Source organism: Caretta caretta, chromosome 23 (genome assembly GCF_965140235.1).
Source record: "Caretta caretta isolate rCarCar2 chromosome 23, rCarCar1.hap1, whole genome shotgun sequence".
NCBI lineage: Eukaryota > Metazoa > Chordata > Testudines > Cheloniidae > Caretta > Caretta caretta.
In genome coordinates, this window is record NC_134228.1 from 11210543 (window position 1) to 11223276 (window position 12734).

The following is a 12734-nucleotide window of genomic DNA, read 5'->3' on the forward strand; positions in this document are numbered from 1 at the left end:
ACAGATCCTGGCTGTTGGCGAAACTGGTTTCTCTGGTTCCTTGCTGTGAGCTATCTACAACCTCCTCCTCATCATCATCTTCCTTGCCCCCAAAACCCGTTTCCGTGTTGCCTCCCACTCTTTGGATGGAGTCAAAGCACAGGGTTGGGGTAGTGGTCACTGCACCCCCTAGAATGGCATGCAGCATGCCTGGGGCTCTGGACCGGAGCGGCCGTTTGCCTCTCTGTTTTTTGGTAGGCTTGCCTGAGCACCTTAAGTTTCATGTGGGACTGTTATAGCCTTTGTCCTTCATGCCATTGGAGATTTTTTCAAATATGTTGGCATTTCGTCTTTTTGAACGGAGTTTTGCCAGCACGGATTCATCTCCCCATACAGCGATCAGATTCCGTACCTCCTGTTTGGTCCATGCTGGAGCTCTTTGGCCATTCTGGGACTGCATGGTGTCCTGTGATGATGAGCTCTACATGGTGACCTGTGCAGGTGAGCTCACCACGCTGGCCAAACAGGAAATGAGAGTGAAAAGTTTGCGGGCGTTTTCCTGTCTACCTGGTCAATGCATCTGAGTTGAGAGTGCTGTCCAGAGTGGTCACAACTGAACACTCTGGGATAGCTCCCGGAGGCCAATGCTGTCAAATTGCGTCCACAGTACCCCCAAATTCGACCAGGCAAGGCCGATTTCAGCGCTAATCCCCTTGTCGGGGGTGGAGTAAAGAAATCGATTTTAAGAGCCCTTTAAGTAGAAAAAAAGGGCTTCATCGTGAGGATGGGTGCAGGGTTAAATCGAGGTAACGCTGCTAAATTCGACCTCAACTCGTAGTGTAGACCAGGCCTAAGAAAGGTGGGGGCAGGTATTCTGGTCAGGAGAGTGTAGGCCCTTCCCAGGGACATTCCCTAGACCGGTTTGAACTGTTCTACCTACTGTTCAAAGAATAGAGCTAAATAGGCTCCCTTAGGAGCTGCTTTGTTATTTTAATTGTGGTAGGGCTGCGTATGCCCTGCCTGCTAAGAGCTAAAATCACTGGGAGCTGAAATCATTTGAGTTGGAGCCAGCCTGTTTCTGTCCAGCCTGCAACAGAGCTGAAAGTTACTAAGAGACTGATGTGCAGCAGTCATAGCTGAGAGACGGATGGCAGCAGATGGTTATTGATGGCCAGCAGGACAGCGGCAGAGAGGCGTGATGAGTGGCCAGCAGGGCAATGGTGGAGAGGTGGCTAGCAGAGCGAATAAGATGCTTCTTTACCCCCCGACTAGGGTGGGAGGTGAACTCTGCAGATGCACCTCTGAACTCTGGGACTGCATTGACTAAGGGCAAAAACTGTGAGTGGGGTGCAGAGAAGGGTCAGGCATGAGAAGTGGACTTTTGGTTGCTGGATTTAAGAACCTGATGAGAAAAAGACACTGCCCAACATACTTGGGATGGTTCTTTAACTTATGGTTTAAGTTTATCAATCCTGTTTGCGGTTTTTTCCCAAATTAATTCTGAGTTACTTCCCTCTTTTATTAAAAGTTTCTTTTCTACACTCAGACTCCATGCTTGCGACCGGGGAAGTATTGCCTCTCAGAGGCACCCAGGGGTGATGTGTAAATTTCCCAGATTACTGGGTGAGAGCTCGAGACGGTTTTGGGTTGGATCGATGGAAAGGAACCCCTAGATATTGAACCTGGCCCTGGCTGCTGCTGGCTTCACCTGGTAGAAGGGTTACACATGTATTATTTCTGTATCTGAAGTTAGAAATGTGAGGTATAAACTTGTATTACTTATGTAATTATGCAAAGTGAGGGCCCTTAAGGGTACTTCAGAAACCTGATGACTCTTAAGCAAGAAACCATGAGCTGTGAATGGTTTTGTTCTCCTGTAAGCCTTCCTATGGACATGTGGGCCAACCCATGAAGTATGGAGACGGGGGTCACACAGAGGCATATGCTAGTCTCTAAGGTGCCACAAGGACTCCTCGTTGTTTTTACAGAGATATGTGACCATGTCACCTGATACTGGAATCCATCTTAAACCTTGTACTTTTCCATGAGAAATTGGGAAGGGGGTCAAACTGAGCCAAAGGGCTCCTGCCTTTTGCCAAATCTATATAAGGGTGTGGAACAGGACAAAGGGGGCTGCTGCCAGTCATGAGGAAACCCCCTGCTTACCACCCAGGCTGTCTGCTGGAACTAACAAAGATTGAACCAGGGGGAAAGATTAGGCCCAGACTAGGAATGAGCCTAGTCTGTGAAAGAAATTTATTGGAACATAGTTGAGGGTGAGATATTACATGTAACCAGTTTCTTAGTGTATTGATCTTAGCCTTGCGTGTTTGTTTTATTTTGATTAGTGACTTACTTTTTTCCATCTGTAATCCTTTATGATCACTTAAACCTACCTTTTATACTTAATAAAATCATTTTTGTTTGTTAAAAAACCCAGTGTAAGTAATTGTTACCTGAGGGGGCAAACAGTCTGTGCATATCTCTCTTTGCTTCAGGAAAGAGGGTGAATAATATGAACTCACACTAAATAAAACTTGATACAGTGTGAGATGAGTTTATATGGGGTTCAAGCTCCCAGAAAGTCTGTACACTGGGTGCTGGGGCAAGTCCCTTTTTAACTGAGAAACCCCAGAGCTGAGCTGAGCTGATCTCAGTATCTGTGTTCTGCAGAGACATGTGGCCCAAACTCTAGGTCGGTGCTGAAAACTCATGGTGATCGGGGGAGGTCCCGGACGATTGGAAAAAGGCAAATATAGTGCCCATCTTTAAAAAAGGGAAGAAGGAGAACCCAGGGAAATACAGACCGGTGAGGCTCACTTCATTCCCCGGCAAAATTATGGAGCCGGTCCTCAAGGAATCCATTTTGAAGCACTTGGAAGAGAGGAAGGTGATCAGGAACAGTGAACATGGATTCATCAAGGGCAAGTCATGCCTGACCACCCTGATTGCCTTCTATGATGAGATAACTGGCTCTGTGGATATGGGGAAAGCAGTGGATGTGATACATCTTGACTTTAGCAAAGCTTTTGATACGGTCTCCCACTGTATTCTTACCAGCAAGTTAAAGAAGTGTGGATTGGATGAATGGACTATAAGGTGGATAGAAAGCTGGCTAGATCGTCAGGCTCAATGGATAGTGATCAATGGCTCGATGTCTAGTTGGCAGCCGGTATCAAGCAGAGTGCCCCAGGGGTCGGTCCTGGGGCCAGTTTTGTTCAATATCTTCATTAATGATCTGGATGATGGGATGGATTGCACTCTCAGCAAGTTTGCGGATGATACTAAGCTGGGAGGAGAGATAGATATGCTGGAGGGTAGGGATAGGATACAGAGTGACCTAGACAAATTGGAGGATTGGGCCAAAAGAAATCTGATGAGGTTCAACAAGGACAAGTGCAGAGTCCTACACTTAGGACGGAAGAATCCCAAGTACTGCTACAGGCTGGGGACCAACTGGTTAAGTGGCAGTTCTGAGAAAAGGACCTGGGATTACAGTGGATGAGAAGCTGGATATGAGTCAGCAGTGTGCCCTTGTTGCCAAGAAGGCTAACGGCATATTGGGCTGTGTCAGGGTTCCCTCTCCACTCTGAACTCTGGGATACAGATGTGGGGACCCACATGAAAGACCCCCTAAGCTTATAAATTCCAGCTTAGGTTAAAAACTTCCCCAAGGCACAAATCCTTTCCTTGTCCTTGGACAGTATTTCTGCTACCACCAAGTGATTTAGACAAAGATTCAGGAAAAGGACCACTTGGAGTTCCTATTTCCCCAAAATATCCCCCCAAGCCCTTTCACTCTCTTTCTTGGGGAGGCTTGAGAATACTATATTAAGCAATTGCCTTTAATAAAAGTACAAACCAGACCCTTTGTTTTTAGGACACTAAAAATCAGTCAGGTGCTTAAAAGAAGAACTTTATTATAAAGAAAAAAGTAAAAGAAGCACCCCTGTAAAATCAGGATGGAAGGTAGTTTTATAGGGTGATAAAAAGAGTTAAAACACAGAGAATTCCCCTCTAAGCTCAACTTCCCCGTTACAAAAACAGGCATAAACCTCCCTCTTAGCATAGGGAAAATTCACAAGCTAAAACAAAAGATAATCTAATGCATTTCCTTGCCTTTACTTACAATTTCTGTACTTTTAGATGTATCATCTCAGGTGTCATTTTAGGAGCTGGTTTACCTGCTTGGTCTCTCTCTCTGTCCTGAGAGGGAACAAACAAAGAGAGCACAAACAAAAACTCCCCCCCCCCCCGCACCAATTTGAAAGTATCTTCTTTCCCCATTGGTCCTTCTGGTCAGGTGCCAACTAGATTAATTGAACTGATTAACCTCTTACAGGTAAGTGATTCTATACCTCTGGCCAGGAGGGATTTTATGTTACTGCATACATTATGGTTGTTACCCTTCCCTTTATATTTATGACAGGCTACATTAGTATTAGCATTGCCAGCAGATTGAAGGAAGTGATTATTCCCCTTTATTCGGCACTGGTGAGGCCACATCTGGAGTATTGTGTCCAGTTTTGGGCCCTCCACTACAGAAAGGATGTGGACAAATTGGAGGGAGTCCAGCGGAGGGCAACGAAAATTATTAGGGGGCTGGGACACATGACTTATGAGGAGAGGCTGAGGGAACCGGAGTTATTTAGTCAGCAGAAGAGAAGAGTGAGGGCGGATTTGATAGCAGCCTTCAACTACCTGAAGGGGGGTTCCAAAGAGGATGGAGCTCAGCTGTTTTCAGTGCTGGCAGATGAAAGAACAAGGAGCACTGGTCTCAAGTTGCAGTGGGGGAGGTCTATGTTGGATATTAGGAAACAATATTTCACTAGGAGGATGGTGAAGCACTGGAATGGGTTACCTAGGGAGGTGGTGGAATCTCCATCCTTAGAGGTTTTTTAAGGCCCAGCTTGACAACGCCCTGGCTGGGATGATTTAGTTGGGGATTGGTCCTGCTTTGAGCAGGGGGTTGGACTAGATGACCTCCTGAAGTCTCTTCCAACCTTAATCTTCTATGATTCCATGATAATCTGCAGCAAGGGAGGTTTTGGTTCTGCAGGAGGAAAAGGTTTCTCACTCTAGGGCTGGTGAAGATCTGGAACAGGCTTCCAAGGGAGGTTGGCGAATCCCCTTCATCAGAGGTTTTTAAGAACAGGTCAGACAAACCCCCTGCCAGGGCTGATCAAGGGTTACTGGTCTGGGCTCAGCGCAGGGGGCTGGCCCAGATGCCCTCTCGAGGTCCCTCTCAGCCCTACCGTGCTCTGACTCTGTGCAGCGACATTGCAGGGGGGAGGGGAGATTAAGGGGTTGGGGTGGATGGGATCCCTCTGCTCTGACCTCCTGGGACTCTGCATCCACTCGCTGCCACCGCCTCTGCATTGTCTCATTCCAGAGCCTGTGCCAACCTCCGCTCCGGCCTCCCAGGTGGCCCTGCTCAGCAATGGGATGGCAGCGGCGGGTGAGTGATGGGGCTGGGAACAGGCTGCTGAGCTGCTGGGATCGCCAGCTAATTCTGGCTGCTGCCCAGCTCCCCGGCAGATTGTCCCACCGGGCTCCTGTCGGGCATGGACAGGCCAGACAGCAAGGAACAGCGCGGTGTCAGCTAGACGCCAAGAAGCAGCCAGGAGGGAGGGTCTCCGTGCTCCCTGGTCCCAGTGGGGCAGGGAGTAGCGGGGTCATATCTCCATCTCCCGAGAGAGCCTTCCATGGCTTTACATCACTTCTCCTCGCCTTACTGGCCAACGGAGCAGAGTGCGTGGGGCAGAACCTCCGGGTACTGAACCGCTTGGCTCCCAACCCCAAGTCCATGCCCATCTATGACTTGATTTCTTGGGTGACACTTTATATTGAGGTTCCATGTAGAAGTAATTTAGAAAGGGTTGAATGGTGGTTGCAGGGTTTGTCTACACAGGGACCCTCAGGAAAATTAATCCGAATTAAGACAAAGTGCAGGCTCTGGTCTACACTACAGAGTTAAGACTACATAAGCCAGCTTACTTGGCCCCGACTCTGCAAGTGTCTACACTAAAAGGCAGCTACCATCCGTGGAACTCGCCCGCTGAACCGAGTTAATAACCCACATCCGGAAGAGGCGTAGCGCTTGCGTGGAGGTACTTAGATCGATGCAGTGTCAGTGTAGACATTGCGCTACTGACGTCAACCATTGCTGCCTTCAGAAGCCATCCCACAATGCCCCACACTGGCAGTTAAATCGGTACCAGCGGTCCCGGTGAGGACGCGCACTGCCAACACAAGGAGAGTAGTGTGGACACACAAAAGCGATTTAATTACTACCCAACTGTACGTCCACGTAACTTAGGTTGACTTAATTTTGTAGTATAGATTTGCCCTGAATTTAAAGTGGATTCGCTAAACTGTATTGACTTCCCCCTGTGTGGACACACTTATTTAGAGCTGAAGTGGCCTGAATTTGATTCACTTGGGAAGTGAATTAAGCTAAATTGAATTCAGGCCACTTTAATCTTGAAGGAGAGTGTCCACACAGGGGTTTAATGCTGTTAAAAGTCAATTTGGATTAGTTTTCCTGAGTGGCCCTGTGTAGACAAGCACACTCGTTTCTTGTGTCTTTAGCATGTTGAGAACATATATTCACCACGTACGAACGCCTTATAAACCAGCTATCAAGTGAACCTTAATTTAAAGTGTATAGTGCCTAGCAGGCCCAGTCATGGCCCAGCACCCCACTGCGCTAGGTGCTGTACATTATTGCTTAGGTGTGTTACGGTAGCACCTCTGAACCCAGGGAAATCGGCAAACCCACGATTAGCCGGGGACTGCGGAGCACCTCGAACCGGAAAACCCCTTTTGTTCACACCAGAGTGGAACGCTGAGCATGGTAGAGAGGCTGTATTGCAGAGGTTGTGGTGGCGGCGGTGGGGTCAGTGGGGGTGTTGGTGATGGTGGCGGCGCTGCTGTTACGGCAGAAAAATAATATTGCTCGCTACATGTGTCGTTCCGCAGCTATTTTGGCTTCCCTGCCAGGGCTGCCCCATCCCAGGGACGCAGGCCCCACGCAGGAAATGTGGAGCCGGCAGAGCTGAGGCGGCCGGAGGACACCAGCAGTGCAGACTGGCCGGCCACGCTGACTGTGGAAACTTCTCTGCAGCACTGAAATGCTAAACACTGGGAGACTGGAAGAGGGTGAGGGATGAGCCCCGTCCCGCAACAGCTCCGCTGGAACTGGGGTGACCAGACGTCACGATTTCTTGGGACTGTCCCGATATTCGGGGCTTTGTCTTAGCTAGGCGCCAATAACCCCCACCCCCTGTCCCGCCTGCAGAAACGACGCGTAACGGTTGAGAGCGGGGGGCACAGTGGAAAGGTGCTGGTGGTATTTAGCGGGGCTCAGGGCAGAGCATATAAACCCTTGCAGAAATCAGGGGGTGGGGGCGATGTGACACCCTCCCCACCCCACCTGAGTCCACACGCAGCCCCTGGACCATGGACCATCCTGACGGAGTTCTGAACACAGGGATTCGCCTTCACCCAGCCTGTCTCGCTGCACAGGCTGGCTCAGAGCTCTCGGCCCCAGGCACAGAGTCGGCTCAGGCTTTTGATGCCAGAAGTTGAGGGGGTCTGGTTTGCAGGCCCTGTATTTGAAAGCTCCCCGCCCCCAAGTGCGATCTTGCCTGGCTGCTGCTCAGGCTACTCCATGGAGGAGGTGAGCTCCACGCTGACCCCATTGTCCACGTCTCTGGCTTCGACCTTAGCCACCAGGGAACCAGGGGTGGGGGTGGGCGTTGCTGGACACCCCTGTCTCCACAGCCCTCTTTGGTGAGCACAGGGTGGGTGAGGACTGGGGCGGATGCACTCAGTAATGGCATGTGTATATTTGTTACTGTAGATCTGTGATTCAGAAAATAAAGACTCATTGAAAGAGGTTTGTAACGCATTGGGAAATGCGTGTTGCCACAGCCGGTCTCAGCAATACCGAGTGGGGTAGAAACTCCATTAGCCATTCCATCATGGAAACCGAGGTACTGTCAAATCCATTCCAGGCATCGTAAGGTAAATGGAGATATTGAAAAGAGAACACAGAGTGGGATCGACTGCGGAAAAGTAGCTTTTTTTTTTCCCCCACAGAGGAATTTCTCTGGGCTGGCAGCCCGTCAGCGCTGGGGGCTGGGCTAGTTGACGGTGTGGATAAATGCAAAGTAAGGCATATTGAAAAACATAATCCCAACTGTACATGCAGAATGATGGGGTCTAAATGAGCTGTTATCACTCAAGAGAGAGATCTTGGAATCATTGTGGAGCGTTCTCTCAAAACATCCACTCAATGTTCACCGGCAGTCAAAAAAGCCAACAGACTGTTGGGAATCATCAAGAAAGGAATAGAAAATAGGACAGAAAATATCATATTGCCTCTATATAAATCCATGGTACGCCCACATCTTGAATACTGGGTGCCCCATCTCCAAAAAGATACATTGGAATTGGAAAAGGTTCAGAAAAGGACAACAAAAATGATTAGGGGCTGGAAAGGCTGCATATGAGGAGAGATTAATAAGACGGGGATTGTTCAGTTTGGCAAAGAGACGACTGAGGGGCGAATCTGATCACATAACACAAGAACCAGGCACCTGATGAAATTAACATGCAGCAGGTTTAAAACAAAGGAAAGGAAGTATTTCTTCACCCAACGCACAGTCAATCTGTGGAACTCCTTGCCAGGGGATGTTGTGAGGCCAAAACTATAATGGGATTCAAAAGAGAATGAGAGAAGTTCCTGACTATTAGCCAGGATGGCCAGGAACACAACCCCATGTTCTGGGTGTCCCTAACCTCTGACTGCTAGGAGCTGGGAGTCGATGACAGCGGATGGATCACTCAATAATTACCCTGTTCTGTTCATTCCTTCTGAAGCTCTTGGCCCCAGTCACTGTCAGAAGCCAGGACACTGGGCTAGATGGACCATTGCTCTGGCCCAGTGTGGCTGTTCTTATATTCTTAGGAGTGGCGGGGAACCAGCTGAGCAGCGGGGGACAGCAGAGCAGCAAACAGCAGGAGTTTGCCTGGGATCTGTGCTGGTGAGTATCTGGGTATCTGAGTGTGTGTTTGGTGAGAGGATCGGAGTGTTTGTAGTGAGGGCAGCTTGGAAGTTTGAGTGAGTGCTTGACTGGTTGGCTGAACAGGGCGGGAGTTGGGACTGTTTGTTTCAGGTGAGCCTGGCTGTTTAAAAAAAGCCGGCACTCTGCAAACCAGCTGAGCGGCGGGGAACCAGCTGAGCAGCGGGGGACAGCAGAGCAGCAAACAGCAGGAGTTTGCCGGGAAGTTCACCTGGAGTGAGCCCACTGAGGCTTACACCCTAACGACTTCTCTGAGTAATTACTGCATCTCCTGAGGAAACTCACAGTAGGAAGGTAATATGGATGGGGAGTGTTCAACTGTTGTGACCTCCACTGGATGTGCCATGTTTGTCTTTCTTCCAGAGGACAGAAGCGACTTTGTCTGTACAAAGTGCAAGCTGGTCTCCATATTGGAAGAGAAGGTTCACGGTCTGGAGCAACAGGTATTGACCCTGCGTTGCATAAGAGAAACTGAAGATTTCCTGGACAGGCGTCAGGATATGCTTCTACAGGCACAAGGTTCTGAAGATTCAGAGCAGGCTGCGCAGCATGGACAGGAGGATGGTGAAGAAATCTGGCAACATATGAGCTCCAGAAGAAGAAGGGGGAAGTCCATGTATCAGCAACGCGGACACAGGTAAGTAACCGTTTTCATGTTCTCTCCACAGGTACCATTGTGGGGACTGGCCCAGATGATACATCTGGGGGAAGGGAGCAGAAGGAGACTCCACCAGTTGAAAGGCATGAGATGCACTGTCCTAAGGTTGGGGGTTCCACGACCACCACTCCCAAGAGAAGGAGGCGGGTGGTGGTGGTCGGGGACTCTCTCCTCAGGGGGACTGAGTCATATACCTGCCGCCCTGACCGGGAAAACAGAGAAGTCTGCTGCTTGCCAGGAGCTAAGATTCACCATCTGACGGAGAGACTGCCGAGACTCATCAAGCCCTCGGAATGCTACCCCTTCCTGCTTTTCCACGTGGGCACCAATGATACTGCCAAGAATGACCTTGAGCAGATCACTGTGGACTACATGGCTCTGGGAAGGAGGATAAAGGAGTATGAAGCGCAAGTGGTGTTCTCGTCCATCCTCCCCGTGGAAGGAAAAGTCTGGGGTAGGGATTGTCGAATTGTGGAAGTCAATGAATGGCTACGCAGGTGGTGTCGGAGAGAAGGCTTTGCATTCTTCGACCATGGGATGGTGTTCCAAGAAGGAGGCGTGAGACGGGCTCCACTTAACGAAGAGAGGGAAGAGCATCTTCGCGAGCAGGCTGGCTAACATAGTGAGGAGGGCTTTAAACTAGGTTCACCGGGGGAAGGAGACCAAAATCCTGAGGTAAGTGGGGAAGCGGGATACCGGGAGGAAGCATGAGCAGGAGCATGTGAGAGGGGAGGGCTCCTGCCTCATACTGAGAACAAGGGGTGATCAGCGGGTTATCTCAAGTGCCTATACACAAATGCACAAAGCCTGGGAAACAAGCAGGGAGAACTGGAGGTCCTGGCACAGTCAAGGAATTATGATGTGATTGGAATAACAGAGACTTGGTGGGATAACTCGCATGACTGGAGTACTGTCATGGATGGATATAAACTGTTCAGGAAGGACAGGGAGGCCAGAAAAAGTGGGGGAGTTGCACTGTATGTAAGGGAGCAGTATGACTGCTCAGAGCTCAAGTATGAAACTGCAGAAAAACCTGAGAGTCTCTGGATTAAGTTTAGAAGCCTGAGCAACAAGGGTGATGTAATGGTGGGAGTCTGCTATAGACCACTGGACCAGGGGGATGAGGTGGATGAGGCTTTCTTCCGGCAAGTCGCAGAAGCTACTAGATTGCACGCCCTGGTTCTCATGTGCGACTTCAATCATCCTGATATCTGCTGGGAGAGCAATACAGCGGTGCACAGACAATCCAGGAAGTTTTTGGAAACTGTAGGGGACAATTTCCTGGTGCAAGTGCTGGAGGAACCAACTAGGGGCAGAGCTCTTCTTGACCTGCTGCTCACAAACCGGGAAGAATTAGTAGGGGAAGCACAAGTGGATGGGAACCTGGGAGGCAGTGACCATGAGATGGTCGAGTTCAGAATCCTGACACAAGGAAGAAAGGAAAGCAGCAGAATATGGACCCTGGACTTCAGAAAAGCAGACTTTGACTCCCTCAGGGAACGGATGGGCAAGATCCCCCGGGAGAATAACATGATGGGGAAAGGAGTCCAGGAGAGCTGGCTGTATTTTAAAGAATCCTTATTGAGGTTACAGGGACAAACCATCCTGATGTGTAGAAAGAATAGTAAATATGGCAGGTGATCAGCTTGGCTTAACAGTGAAATCCTTGCAGATCTTAAACACAGAAAAGAAGCTTAGAAGAAGTGGAAGACTGGACAAATGTCCAGGGATGAGTATATAAATATTGCTTGGGCATGTAGGAATGGAATCAGGAAGGCCAAATCGCACCTGGAGCTGCAGCTAGCGAGGGATGTTAAGAGTAACAAGAAGGGTTTCTTCAGGTATGTTGGCAACAAGAAGAAAGCCAAGGAAAGTGTGGGCCCCTTACTGAATGAGGGAGGCAACCTAGTGACAGAGGATGTGGAAAAAGCTAATGTACTCAATGCTTTTTTTGCCTCTGTCTTCACTAACAAGGTCAGCTCCCAGACTGCTGCGCTGGGCATCACAACATGGGGAATAGATGGCCAGCCCTCTGTGGAGAAAGAGGTGGTTAGGGACTATTTAGAAAAGCTGGACGTGCACAAGTCCATGGGGCCAGATGTGTTGCATCCGAGAGTGCTAAAGGAATTGGCGGATGTGATTGCAAAGCCATTGGCCATTATCTATGAAAACTCATGGCGATCGGGGGAAGTCCCGGAAGATTGGAAAAAGGCTAATGTAGTGCCCATCTTTAAAAAAGGGAAGAAGGAGGATCCTGGGAACTACAGGCCGGTCAGCCTCACCTCCGTCCCCAGAAAAATCATGGAGCATGTCCTCAAGGAATCAATTCTGAAGCACTTAGACAAGAGGAAAGTGATCAGGAACAGTCAGCATGGATTCACCAAGGGAAAGTCATGCCTGACTAATCTAATTGCCTTCTATGATGAGATAACTGGTTCTGTGGATGAAGGGAAAGCAGCGGACGTGTTATTCCTCGACTTTAGCAAAGCTTTTGACACGGTCTCCCAAGTATTCTTCCAAGCAAGTTAAAGAAGTATGGGCTGGATGGATGCACTACAAGGTGGGTAGAAAGTTGGCTAGATTGTCGGGCTCAATGGGTAGTGATCAATGGCTCCATGTCTAGTTGGCAGCCGGTATCCAGCGGAGTGCCCGAAGGGTTGGTCCTGGGGCTGGTTTTGTTTAATATCTTCATTAATGATCTGGAGGATGGTGTGGATTGCACCCTCAGCAAGTTTGCAGATGACACTAAACTGGGAGAAGTGGTAGATACGCTGGAGGGTAGGGATAGGATACAGAGGGACCTAGACAAATTGGAGGATTGGGCCAAAAGAAATCTGATAAGGTTCAACAAGGACAAGTGCAGAGTCCTGCACTTAGGACAGAAGAATCCAATGCACCGCTACAGACTAAGGACCGAATGGCTCGGCAGCAGTTCTGCAGAGAAGGACCTAGGGGTGACAGTGGACGAGAAGCTGGATATGAGTCAACAGTGTGCCCTTGTTGCCAAG